The sequence below is a fragment of the Eleutherodactylus coqui genome, chromosome 10, assembly GCF_035609145.1.
Source record: "Eleutherodactylus coqui strain aEleCoq1 chromosome 10, aEleCoq1.hap1, whole genome shotgun sequence".
Classification (NCBI taxonomy): domain Eukaryota; kingdom Metazoa; phylum Chordata; class Amphibia; order Anura; family Eleutherodactylidae; genus Eleutherodactylus; species Eleutherodactylus coqui.
In genome coordinates this window covers 101,789,077-101,802,849 of record NC_089846.1, presented here as the reverse complement: position 1 = coordinate 101,802,849, position 13,773 = coordinate 101,789,077, and the positions used below count along the sequence as shown (strand labels likewise).

The following is a 13,773-nucleotide window of genomic DNA, read 5'->3' as shown; positions in this document are numbered from 1 at the left end:
TAGGTTATTAGAAAATTGGTGCAGCCATCTTGGACAGCTGAAATATGGGACCTGTAACCGGTACAACGGGAGGGATGGGAGAGAAGGACCACTGCGGGTAATATACCTTCTTCGCCTCCTGTCTCAGGACACAACTTTGTCCTGAAACCAGAGGGTCACTTTAATTTCCTATAATACCGAACATTACTCCACTGTACAGATCTAATCCTGCTCAAAGGTTTTGGACACTTTGGTTTAGCTTCCACCCATTAATGTAAGTTATTCAAAGCTGGAGTCATCTAGATGAGGCCCCCAAGCAAGCATCCACAACTCTAAAGGCCCATTTAGACACCACGATTATCCCTCAAAAGATGTCGCTCAAGCTACTTTTGAGCAGTAATTGTTGTGTGATTTACAGCGCAAGAAGAGCGATCACCTTGCGCTGCCAGCGGAGGATGCAGAAGACAAGGAGGGTGCCCCCCCGCTTGTCTTCTGCATCCAGCTGTTCCCCGCTCCAAGCGCCTGGCTGTTATACAGCCGAGCGCTCGGAGCAGAGAATGCAGAAGAGAAGCAGGGTGTTCCCGCTTGCCTTTTGCATCCAGATGTTTTCTGCACGAAGCGCCTGGCTGTTATACAGCCGAGCACTCCGTGCCGGGTATGGAGAACGCGGCTGGACTTCATACCCAGCCTGTCATCAGGGAGCGGGATACAGCTGAAACAATAGTATCAGCTGTATCCCGCTGTGAATCCCTGATAAGGCTGATCGTTGTCTTTCAGCACGCTGAAAGACAATGATGAGCGACAGGAGAACGCAAACTGCACGATGGCAGTGCAGTTACACACAACGATTATCGCTCAAAAGATGGATTTTGAGCGATAATCGTGTCTAAATGGACCTTAACAATGTGCGGGCCTAATTGTCTGCCTAATAACGCACTAACGTCATTTGGACCATATTATTCTTTCTCCCCTTGTTTGGAGAAAACTGATAAGTGAACCAGTCAGAGGTGTATATTCACACATCGCAGATTTGGTGATGAAGTCTACTGCATACGACTTTTGCAGAATGTGCAGACGCCATTCAGATAAGCAGGAGAGATGCAGAAATTTCTGCAACAAACCTCCCACATTGCAATAAACCCTCAAGGTAAGAACGCCGCTACAAGACTATAGTTTATAGAAATGCCCCAAGTCTGGTATAACCACATTGTGTTGGGAGTATAACTCACGGGTAGGGCTGTCGCTCCTCTAGAATAACGTTTAGTAAACACTATAGTCAATATTTGTTACAGTGTTTCTTATCCCATGCTTGTTTACCAATTCTCAGAAATATTGCTACAATATGCCGTCACTTGACAAGCAGTAGGGGTTCGACCACCGGCAAGCCATTCTATCAAGACACTGAAGGAGCAAAACCAATGCCATTACAGGGTCAGCACTGCTGCAGCACGACATGCCCTCTGACAGCGAGGGGGATGACTGCTCCAGTAAGAAGGGGAATTAGAGCGCAGGGCAGGCTAGACAGGTCCTGGTGGTGGGAGACTCAATTATTGGGGGGACAGACAGGAGATCGTCCAATGGGGTGTTGTCTTCCTGGTGCTCGAGTTTGACACATCATGGATCGGGTTGACAGATTACTGGGAGGGGCTGGTGAGGATCCAGCGGTCATGGTGCACATTAGCACCAATGAGAAAGTCAGAGGCAGGTGGAAGATCCTTAAAAACAATTTCAAGGAGCTGGGATGTAAGCTTAGGGCAAGGACCTCCAAAGTAGTATTTAGGCCAGGTTCACATACCCAGAGCGTGGAAAAAAAAAAAAAAAAAGTCACATGACTGTTTACCATAGGCCAGATTCGCAGTCGCGTATTTGTGTGCGCATGAGCGCAGCGGGTTTGTGGAATGAACAATGCTTTTACGTTGTCATCGGCGTATTTTGCTGTACTTTTTGCGCCTGCAGGACATGTTTGTTGTATGTGGCAAACAGCACCGATGGAAAGGGTTAATTGCTTGATCTCTTAGCGTATCGCACACACATCAGCGCACTTCCCAAATGTCACCAGGGGGCAATACAACAAGCTGCATTTTGGGTTTCTTGTGCGTGACCAAAAGGCGCAGGAGAAATCCCCGCATGTGAACGACCCCACCGATATTCAATGGGATCTATTCTCTGCGTATTACGTGCGCAAATCCGTCCGTGTAAATCAAGCCTTAAATGGTGCACGTTTTTAGGAGTCTGAAGAGATCCTTTTAGTCCCGCGTAATAATCACCCAGAATCGTCGTAAACAGTAATTGTAGGAATCTGTCGTCACGTTTACAGACTCCGCAATAAAGACACAGAAGTCGTCCGGTGTTGTAAACAATGCAATTATGTATAAGAGCGATACATAGAGGAGCGGCGCAGCCCACCCCGGGTCCAGGGGGGGGGGGGGGGGTACATACAGAGGCGCAGAGCAGCCCACCCCGGGTCCAGGGAGGGGGGGGGGTGGGTGTACGTACAGAGGCGCGGCGCAGCCCACCCCGGGTCTAGGGGGGGGGGGGGGTACATACAGAGGAGCGGTGCAGCCCACCCCGGGTCCAAGGGGGGGGGGGGGTACATACAGAGAAGCGGCGCAGCCCACCCCGGGTCCAAGGGGGGGGTACATACAGAGAAGCGGCGCAGCCCACCCCGGGTCCAAGGGGGGGGGGGGGGGGGGTGTACATACAGAGGTGCGGCGCAGCCCACCCCGGGTCCAAGGGGGGGGGGGTGTGTGTACATACAGAGGCGCGGCGCAGCCCACCCCGGGTCCAGGGAGGGGGGGGTACATACAGAGAAGCGGCGCAGCCCACCCTGGGTCCAGGAGGGTACATACAGAGTAGCGCAGTACACCACAGGTGCAGGGGGGGTACATACAGAGTAGCGCAGTATACCACAGGTGCAGGGGGGGGGTACATACAGCGAAGCGCAGTATACCACAGGTGCAGGGGGGGGTACATACAGCGAAGCGCAGTACACCACAGGTGCAGGGGGGGGTACATACAGCGAAGCGCAGTACACCACAGGTGCAGGGGGGGGGGGTACATACAGCGAAGCGCAGTACACCACAGGTGCAGGGGGGGGGGGGGTACATACAGCGAAGCGCAGTACACCACAGGTGCAGGGGGGGATACATACAGCGAAGCGCAGTACACCACAGGTGCAGGGGGGGGGGGGGTACATACAGCGAAGCGCAGTACACCACAGGTGCAGGGGGGGATACATACAGCGAAGCGCAGTACACCACAGGTGCAGGGGGGGATACATACAGCGAAGCGCAGTACACCACAGGTGCAGGGGGGGGTACATACAGCGAAGCGCAGTACACCACAGGTGCAGGGGGGGGTACATACAGCGAAGCGCAGTACACCACAGGTGCAGGGGGGGATACATACAGCGAAGCGCAGTACACCACAGGTGCAGGGGGGGGTACATACAGCGAAGCGCAGTACACCACAGGTGCAGGGGGGGGTACATACAGCGAAACGCAGTACACCACAGGTGCAGGGGGGGGGGGGGGTACATACAGCGAAGCGCAGTACACCACAGGTGCAGGGGGGGGTACATACAGCGAAGCGCAGTACACCACAGGTGCAGGGGGGGGTACATACAGCGAAGCGCAGTACACCACAGGTGCAGGGGGGGGTACATACAGCGAAGCGCAGTACACCACAGGTGCAGGGGGGGGGGTACATACAGCGAAGCGCAGTACACCACAGGTGCAGGGGGGGGGTACATACAGCGAAGCGCAGTACACCACAGGTGCAGGGGGGGGTACATACAGCGAAACGCAGTACACCACAGGTGCAGGGGGGGGGGGGTACATACAGCGAAGCGCAGTACACCACAGGTGCAGGGGGGGGTACATACAGCGAAGCGCAGTACACCACAGGTGCAGGGGGGGGGTACATACAGCGAAGCGCAGTACACCACAGGTGCAGGGGGGGTACATACAGAGTAGCGCAGCCCACCACAGGTACAGGGGGGTACACAGAGAGTCGCGCAGTACACCGCAGGTACAGGTGGATATATAGAGTTGTAGCGCAGTACACCACAGGTGCAGGGGGGTACATACAGAGTAGCGCAGCCCACCACAGGTACAGGGGATACATAGAGTCACGCAGTACACCACAGGTACAGGGGGGTACATACAGAGTCGCTCAGTACACTGCAGGTACAGGTGGATACATAGAGTTGTAGCGCAGTACACCACAGGTACAGGGGGGTACATACAGAGTCGCTCAGTACACTGCAGGTACAGGTGGATACATAGAGTTGTAGCGCAGTACACCACAGGTAGAAGGGGGGGGGGGGGGGGCTGCCGGGTGGCCAGCTGTGACGTCCCGCCAGGTGAGGAGGAGCTGCTGGGGGCTTTCCGTCCTGTCACTCCGCAGCACCTCATGATGTCGCCTGTACACAGCAGACCCCCAGGACAAGTCCCAGCAATACACAATGTCTGCCGTCCCGGTACAGCCCGTGTGTCAGCCGGCTAGAGAACTACAGGTCGCAGCATGGCCGCACATACAACCTGCGGTAAACTAGTGAGGCTGCTGCCGCGGGATATGATGTGTGCACCGGCCGCAGTCAGGGGTCTCCCACCTCACCGCCCCCCGAATAACCCGTATAACACACGGACTCACCTGAGGGACAGCTGCCGCCGGGGAACCTGGGAGGAGAGCCTCACCTGGGCGGAGGGGAAGTGACTCACTACAGGGGAGGGCGGGACCGAGCTGTACCTCACCCGCCACAGGCCTGCAGCACCGGCGGTCACACACTGCATGGCGGCCGCCTCCTCACCTGTAACAGCAGGCGGCCATACAGTCCAATGACCTCAGCTCTGCTGTACCGCACAGCACCAGCACATGGCGGGCAGCGGCTGCAGAGCTGGTCTACACGGCTTCTCATACATGACCCGATGTGTGTGTGTATATAGTATGTGTGTGTGTATGTATATATATATATATACTCATTGTCAAAAATATTCCAGCCCCCTAGAAGGAGTTGTTCGCTCAGTTTTGTGGTGTGATTGAATGGTTTGCCACCTGAGGCCCTTAAAGTGGCCTATAAAAAGGTTCTCAGTGGCTACTTGTGTCTCCTGACCTCGTCTTCTACTTCTGTACCATGCAGAATTAGTATGCCTCCGTGCCCACCCGCATCACATCTGGTATTCAAGCTAGAGGCGGTACAACAGAGCACTAGAACCTCCATGCCCCCCGTATCACCTCTGGTATTCAAGCTAGAGGTGGTACAACAGGGTACTAGAACCTCCATGCCCGCCCGTATCACCTCTGGTATTCAAGCTAGAGGCGGTACAACAGGGTACTAGAACCTCCATGCCCGCCCGTATCACATCTTGTATCCAAGCTAGAGGTGGGACAACAGGGTACTAGAACCTCCGTGCCCACCTGCATCACATCTGGTATTCAAGCTAGAGGCGGTACAACAGAGTACTAGAACCTCCATGCCTGCCCGTATCACATCTTGTATCCAAGCTAGAGGCGGTACAACAGGGTACTAGAGCCCCCATGCCCGCCTGTATCACCTCTGGTATTCAAGCTAGAGGCGGTACAACAGGGTACTAGAGCCTCCATGCCCACCCGTATCACATCTGGTATTCAAGCTAGAGGTGGTACAACAGGGTACTAGAGCCTCCATGCCCCCCGTATCACATCTTGTATCCAAGCTAGAGGCGGTACAACAGGGTACTAGAGCCTCCATGCCTGCCTGTATCACATATTGCATCCAAGCAGAAGGCAGCACTCAAGCTGCTGAGGTAAGCAGAGGACCAGTGGCAGTTCAACGAGGAGGAGGGGGGTAAGTATATAGGTCTCAGGGGTGCTATTACAACTGTGGCTGATATAGGGTATACTATTAGTAATAGTGTCCCCTATATCAGCCCAAGTGGTAATAGCATTTCTACTGGGGCCACTGTGGGGGTCACTATTAATAGTGGGACTGCCGTGGGGGTCACCGTCACTGCTGGGGCCGCCGTGGGGGTCACTGTCACTGCTGGGGCCGCCGTGGGGGTCACTGTCACTGCTGGGGCCGCCGTGGGGGTCATCGTTACTGCTGGGGCCGCCGTGGGGGTCACTATTCCTGCTGGGGCCGCCGTGGGAGTCACTATTCCTGCTGGGGCCGCCGTGGGGGACACTATTCCTGCTGGGGCCGCCATGGGGGGTCACTATTCCTGCTGGGGCCGCCGTGGGGGGTTACTATTCCTGCTGGGGCCGCCGTGGGGGACACTATTCCTGCTGGGGCCGCCGTGGGGGGACACTATTCCTGCTGGGGCCGCCGTGGGGGGTCACTATTCCTGCTGGGGCCGCCGTGGGGGGTCACTATTCCTGCTGGGGCCGCCGTGGGGGACACTTACTACGCGGGCTACTGTGGAGGTCACTAATAATCTTTATATAGCGTCAACATATTCCGCAGCGTTTACTGCTGGGGCCACTGTGGGGGTCACTAGTACTACTAGGGCTGCTGTGGGGGTCACTGGGGCCGCTGTGGGGGTCACTAGTACTGCTGGGCCCACTGTGGGGGTCACTAGTCCTGCTGGGGCCGCTGTGGGGGTCACTAGTACTGCTGGGGCCACTGTGGGGGTCACTAGTACTGCTGGGGCCGCTGTGGGGGTCACTAGTACTGCTGGGCCCACTGTGGGGGTCACTAGTCCTGCTGGGCCCACTGTGGGGGTCACTAGTCCTGCTGGGCCCACTGTGGGGGTCACTAGTCCTGCTGGGCCCACTGTGGGGATCACTAGTACTGCTGGGGCCGCTGTGGGGGTCACTAGTACTGCTGGGGCTGCTGTGGGGGGACGCATCCCAAAAGCCATTGCATCAGTCAGTTGTGATACTCCTGTAACGTGTATGGCAGGAACTCGAATACAGGCTCCCAGGGGGTCCAGTGACAAAGGGGGTCACACTGATCACCTGAAAACATTTTTGCTGTTGTGTAACCAATCTTTGAGTTTCTGTTTCCATTAATATCACATTTATGTATCCGAGTGTCATTAAACGTGAGTTATAAGTGTTTCAAATCGGGCAGATCATTTGCAATAACCTGTATTTATAATATAGGGAGGGGTTCTCAGCTGTCATCAGTATTTCATCATTGGGTGATCTGTATTTACCTGCTTATTTGCTGCCATACGGTTTTATTTTCTGCTGGACACATGCTGAGCTGTATCTGCCCAGTAGACGATAATAGCAATGACAGCAAATACAGAGGCAAAAACAGGCAAAAGTAGCACATGCCGAGAAAAATATAGCAATGTCAATGGATACATTGATTTACATTGGCTCCGTAAGACACAGACGGAGTAAAAATACGCTGATCTGACAGCAGCCTGAGGCGGGGGGCTCACTTATGTCAAAAACTCTGTTACATCTGTCAAAAACAGATGGTTTTCTATCCGTCTGCCTTGCGTATTCATTCCGTTTTTTTACTTTGTATTCCACATGTTTTTTATGACCACAAAAAAACCTGAAATGAGCCCAATTAGCTTCTTTCCGTATCCTTTATATATATTTTTAGTGGATTGACACAGATGGCGTCTGTAGTGCTGTCAATTTTATTCCAATTTAGAGCTCCGGGACGCTAGTGTTTTTTTTTTTTTCCATCTGGATGTAGTACGCTCGAAAAAGGGACTAGACATGGACCCATATGAAGCTATGTGGCAACGCACACTAATGAGTTTTGTCACGCAGACACGGACATCGCATACACTATACTGATCCATTTTAGGGACGAGACTGGCCCATTCAAATTAATGGGGATAGGAAAATAAGAGGCAACCCATCTGCACGGACCAGTAAGCAGTTACTCGAGTAACTGCCTTAACCGAGCGTGCTCGCTCATCTCTAGTCCTTATGCTATCTGTCTTTTAAACAAAATTAAAGGGGTTATAACATTGTGCCCTGTCCACATGATTGGGGAAAACTTTATGATCGATGGGGATCTGACCACTAAGGGTCCTGAATAAAACAGTTCTGCATACAGACCACCGCTTCATTCATTAGCAGCAGCAGAGATTGCTACGCACTCATTTTGGACACTCCCATTGAAATGAATAGAGTGGCGGCACACATGAACGACCTCCACTCCATTCTCGGGATCAGAGGAGGTCCCAGCGGTCGGAACCCACCGATCATAAAATTATACCTTAGTGCTCGGTCAGACAAGCGGTTTTCTTTTTTTTTTTTTGTGCACCTATATGCACGAAAAAAAAAAAAAGCTGCACGGATGTGCAAAATGCACGTGACCGAGGCCGTGTGCTACTGGAGCAGCTGTGCTTGTAGAAGCGCAGCTGCTCCACGAAGCTCCCCTTCTCACTGAACACTGTGACAGCACTGTCACAGTGTTCAGTGATGAGGGGACTGCAGCGGTTACGAAAGAATCCCTTTCATTGAATGACAGCTAAGCGCTGCCTCTGATTGGTCACAGCACTCAGCCAATCAGAGGCAGTGCTTCCAGGAGGCAGGGATTTTTAAATCCCCGGCCAGAAGAAAACGCTGAAGAACACTGCCGGGGAGCCGGAGAGAAGAACCGCCAAAACCCCGACAGTGCCACTAGGTGATGTATTCATTTTTTAAATTTTTTTTCATTCAGCTAGGGCTGATTTTCATGGAAGGGCTTATATTTCAAGCCCTTCTCCAAAAATCACTGCGGGGGCTGCCTGCATCCCAGTACTGCCAATGCGGCGGCAGCAGCGCTGGCCCCATTGAAAGCAATGGGAGAACATCGCGGTCCTCAGTGGCAGGGGATTCTTTCGTCCCCATCATCACTGAACACTGTAACAGCACTGTCACAGTGTTCAGTGACAAGGGGACTTCCTGTAACAGCACACGATATTACACGCAGCACGGACCTTGCCGCTGCACGCATGTCATATCTTTTGCAGGTGCGAGTATTTTGCGCCGGTAAAAAACACGTGAACACTTCATAGGAAACCAATGGTTCTAATAGACGCACTTTGTTTTGCGCACATAGGTGCGCAAACAAAACGTTCGTCTGACCGAGCCCTTATATTGTGGATAGGAGATAATTTTATGAATTGACACAAGCACTTTAATTAAGATCCCAGACTCCTAAACCCATTTAGACTCTAAACTAGATGCCTAATCGTGTACATACTTATTAATCATTAAGGCATTGTGTAGCGTAAATACAGGCCAGCCGTGCTCCCACGTGTAGAGGACATCTCCACCACATTATAGACAGTTTGATCCGTGCCGCTCGGTATGAAAGCATTAAATATATAGTAAAGGCAATATGTAAGCGCTGCCACAGCAATTGTATTATATGATATAAAGGTGTTACATAATAGCAGTTTCCTAGAAACAGTCCTGTAAATAGAGTAGTATATATTCAGGACCGGAAAATATAATGAGGTGATTCATAGATTGTAAACTGCTATTTATGGAGGCGATGTCTACCTTCCAATTATGGTTTCACTGACTTGAATAGTTACGGTATACGGTGAAGGGGAATGGGTCAGTTCACATAGGAAGCCGGTAGCCCAGCAGTAAAATTAGAAAGAGTGGTCCGAGTATATAAAAAAAAATTCCAGTGAAGACCCCACTGTCAACACAGACTGGAAGCCAGGCGACCACTGCAGCCAATCAGAGGCTGCAGCGTCATGCTCCGAATTTCTGGCACCATAGACCCAGGATGTGAATGCTGATGCTAGAAGAATGGGCTGTGATGCTGCGGACTACAATTGGCTACAGTGGTCACCCGAGTTCCGCTTTGCGTCTTCACTGGAACCACTTTACTGTTTACCAAGAAGAGAAGAGAGGTAAGTACTGCTTCTTTTGTTATTTTATATCAAGCACAGCCATTTTTTTTTTTTATACTCGGACAGCCCTTTCATTCCGGGGTCTCAGTGTACAACTATATGCAAATATTACCTGATCCCACTTTGCATATTCTCAGCTTCAATGGAAAGGTGGTTGTGCTTGCTTATGGCCGGATCTGCACTGATGTATATGGAGTGTGAATTGTTGGGCTTCCATTCACTGGCACAGAGAAAATGAACTCTTAATGTAACATACGCTGCTTTGGAAAGTGCCATAAGGGTGGTCTTCTCCATTGAATGCCCATTACTCTCTCCACTGAGCTGTTCCACAGCTCTATTGACAGATGCTGCATTCAACCAGGAGACCACTAGAGCCATCAATAAAAGCTCTCCTCCCCCAATACAACTGCTGTGACAACAGGTTTGTATGGCGTTCTCAGCCATACAACCCTATGGAATTTACAAAAAAAATAAGTCATAGTATGGAACAGCACTCTTACTCAACTGTGCTTTAAGCAAACTCTTCCCCACCTCAATTGCAATGGTGATTGGCATAGTGTTCCTTGTTCTAGCAATCACAGAGATCCCAACGGTTGAACCCCCCCATTGACCTATCCAGTGATAAATAAGTAATGGATGTCATTAGCTTTTCCCTTTAATGAAAATCGTTACGTGCAAATAGGTCTTTAGAGACTTTGGCATATGTTTAAAGGAGTTGTGCCACCATTAGAAGTTATTCCCTACTCTCGGGATCAGGAATAACTCTGGTGGACATTCGACCAACCTTGGGACTACCACTGATCTACAGAACAGGAGTATATGCCCCTCTGTGTGACTGCCTATGAATGTAACGGCAGCACGTCTGCTCCGCCACTGCTCCATTCACTTCAATGAGACTGCTGAAGATAGCTGAGTTTAAGCACTTGACTATGCCCAGAAATAACATTAAAATAGCATAAGTTTTACTGAAAGTCAATAAAACATAATATGAAAAAAGGACCAGGTTGCTTCAAACTTTGGAAATAGTGAAAAAAATCCCAAGTTTGCTTTTGTATGCTCAGCAGTAACCTACGTCTCAGAAATGGTATTATTGGTCTCTGTTTTTAGCAGCACTGTCCTGTAGAAAATTACAGGGTGGAACTTGTAATTAACTAGTACTGTCAAAATACACACACACACACCACTTGCATGGGCAATGCTAAAGAGAGGACAGGAAGCTCAGTCCATCATAAATTAATGTTTCGTCTCATCCTTCTATATAATTGCTTGCAGGAAATGCAAGTTCTGATGCACAAACCCTACACATCCCTAAAGCATCTGTATGTGCATGTAAACAGGGGATCTGGATGTATTCCATTTCACCCCTTCACTAGCATTTCCATGCACCATGCCCACTGAGACTTTATAATCAAATTTGCCATGTAAGGGGAAAAGTCTAAAAAAAATTACACAAATTTTGGGCATATTCCAATGCAACTTTTACAAAGTTACAGCAATCTATGCCATAAAATGTGAACACTTTTGGAAATATTGGCCAATCGTTTAGGAGAAACAACCTTACTAGCTTTCAAGACATAAATGAGAAAAACGGAACTTGTATTTTTTTTTTTTTTTTGCCCTTCCCTTAGGCTCTGCACACACTGCATTATAACTTCCCATTGGTGGTATATATTGGAAGGATTTTCCAATCTACATCTATTACGCAAGGCTGTGATATATTTGACTGTACGGCAATCAACAATATGTAAAAGGCAATGAGAAAATAAATACATTGTTTACCAACATTTATTTATTATTACATTATTTACCAATTTTATTTATTAGTATCGTACTATTTAAAAAACATTAAGGCCTCATGTCCACGGGGAAAAGATGATTTAAAATCCGCAGCGTTTTCCCCGCATGCGGATCCGTCCCCATAGGGATGCATTGGACACCCGCAGGTAGTTAAATACCTGCGGATGTCATTTTCCCCTTGAGGCGCGGATTGCGTGTGTGGGGAAAAAAACGTGACATGCTCCATTTTCGTGTGGGTCTCCCCCGGGGACGGCCCCCGCAGGCTTCTATTGAAGCCTATGGAAGCCGTCAGGATCCGCCGAACACCCGTACCAGAATTAAAACTTACCTGTCCGGACGCTGCGGATTTTCCCTCCGTCGCAGCTGGATCTTTTTACTTCGGCCCGGCGCATGTGCGTGGCACGCTGCCGGCGTGCCGAGCACATCCTCCGCGACGGAGGGAAGATCCAACCGCGATGGCGGGAAGATCCGCAGCGTCCAGACAGGTGAGTTTATCCTTATTTTTAGCCTCATGTCCCCGGGAAAAGAGGGACCCGCTGCGGGATTCTGCATGGAGAATCCGCAGTGGGCCTGATTTTCCCCGTGGACATGAGGCCTAAAATGGTGGTGATAAACCCAAGATAACGATATATCTCAAGGTCACAGTCTAACTATATACCATTAAAATACACATATAGTAAGGATAGATTAACACATCCAAGCCTAAAACAATGATAAATATCAGTACCTACTAGTACACAACATAATTAGCACACAAACCATAGGCGTACCGGCAGGGGGTGCCGGGGTCGCAACGGTGACCCGGCCCTTGCGCTTGAGGGGGCCCAGCGGCCCCCCTCCAGCATATACTGCTTTACTTTCACTTCGCGCTGTCGGCCGCCGCTTGCTAAGTTAGTGCGGTCCGGCCGGCCGACAGCACGAGCCAGAGAGTAGAGTAGGAGAAGGGAGGGGGTGGACTTGAAGAGAAGACAGGGGAAGAGGAGGGGGTAGGGGAAAGAGCAGAGAGGACACCGAAGCAGACTCACCGCACACGGGCACAGCACAGCAAGGCATCGAGTGGAGCAGGGATGAGGTTATCTCCCTGCTGCTTCAGTCCTGCCGACAATGTGTAGAGCTGCTCTCCTCAGCAGAGAGGTAGTCCGGGCACCAGGGTATGTATCTGCTTGTCTGCCTGTCTGTATGTCTTTCTATGTGTCTATCTATCTATCTATCTATCTATCTATCTATCTATCTATCTATCTATCTATCTAATATCTATCTATCTCATATCTATCTATCTCTCTCATATCTATCTATCTATCTATCTATCTATCTATCTATCTATCTATCTATCTATCTCATATCTATCTATCTATCTATCTATCTCATATCTATCTATCTATCTATCTATCTATCTATCTATCTATCTATCTATCTATCTCATATCTATCTATTTCATATCTATCTATCTATCTATCTATCTCTCACTCCTAGGCCTCATGCCCACTTGCACACACGGATTTCACTGCTGAATCCCGCAGTGAAATCCGCACATGCCCGCGAACATGGAGAGGGAAAATACCTGTCTGAACGCTGCGGGGCTCCCCTCTGTGCAGGCCTGATCTTCGTTCTTCCGGTCGGCGGGCGTGCTCGGCACGCCGGCAGCGTGCCGCGTGCATGTACACCAATATTTTAAAAAATCTCCCGTGTATCCACAGCACAGCACAAAAACAGCTGCGGTTGTGCCGCGGATACGAACAGCTTCGATAGGCTTCAATGGAAGCCGCGGGAGCCGTCCGTGTGGCAGATCCGCAGGAAAATAGAGCATGCTGCGATTTCTTCCTGTACGTGTGACCCGCACTCTGGGAAGGAATCCCATCTGCATGCTTTTAGATGCCCTAGCGATGCCAATGCATCCCTATGGGCAGCAAGATGCACGGATCTCCCGTGCGGGTCCACATGCGGATTTTATAAATAAAATCCGCACATGGACATTGGCCCTCAGGCATAGCTACGGGGCGAGGGGGAAAAGGGCCTGGGGGGGGGGGGGGAGCCCGAGCTGAACTTTTGCACCCGGGCCCCTGAGCCTTTAGGTACGCCCCTGACACAAACCATAGGGCTGCCTCTCCCAACAGGTGTTTACCGACTAGCTTCATCTAGAGATGTCAGATCTGATGGGAGTGATATAAACCAAAAGACTGGGAATAAAGCCCAA

At 50.6% G+C, this 13,773-nt stretch overlaps 1 protein-coding gene across 1 annotated transcript in view; it reads right to left on the bottom strand.

The window, feature by feature from the left end:
* LOC136580793 (ligand of Numb protein X 2-like) overlaps positions 1 to 4,706 on the bottom strand; it is a 61,249-nt gene extending 56,543 nt beyond the window's left edge. The window contains exon 1 of the mRNA XM_066581648.1: positions 4,633 to 4,706. The gene's annotated coding sequence lies outside the window, so the exon portion shown is untranslated. The remainder of the gene's footprint in view (positions 1 to 4,632) is intronic.
* Positions 4,707 to 13,773: the final 9,067 nt, after the last annotated feature.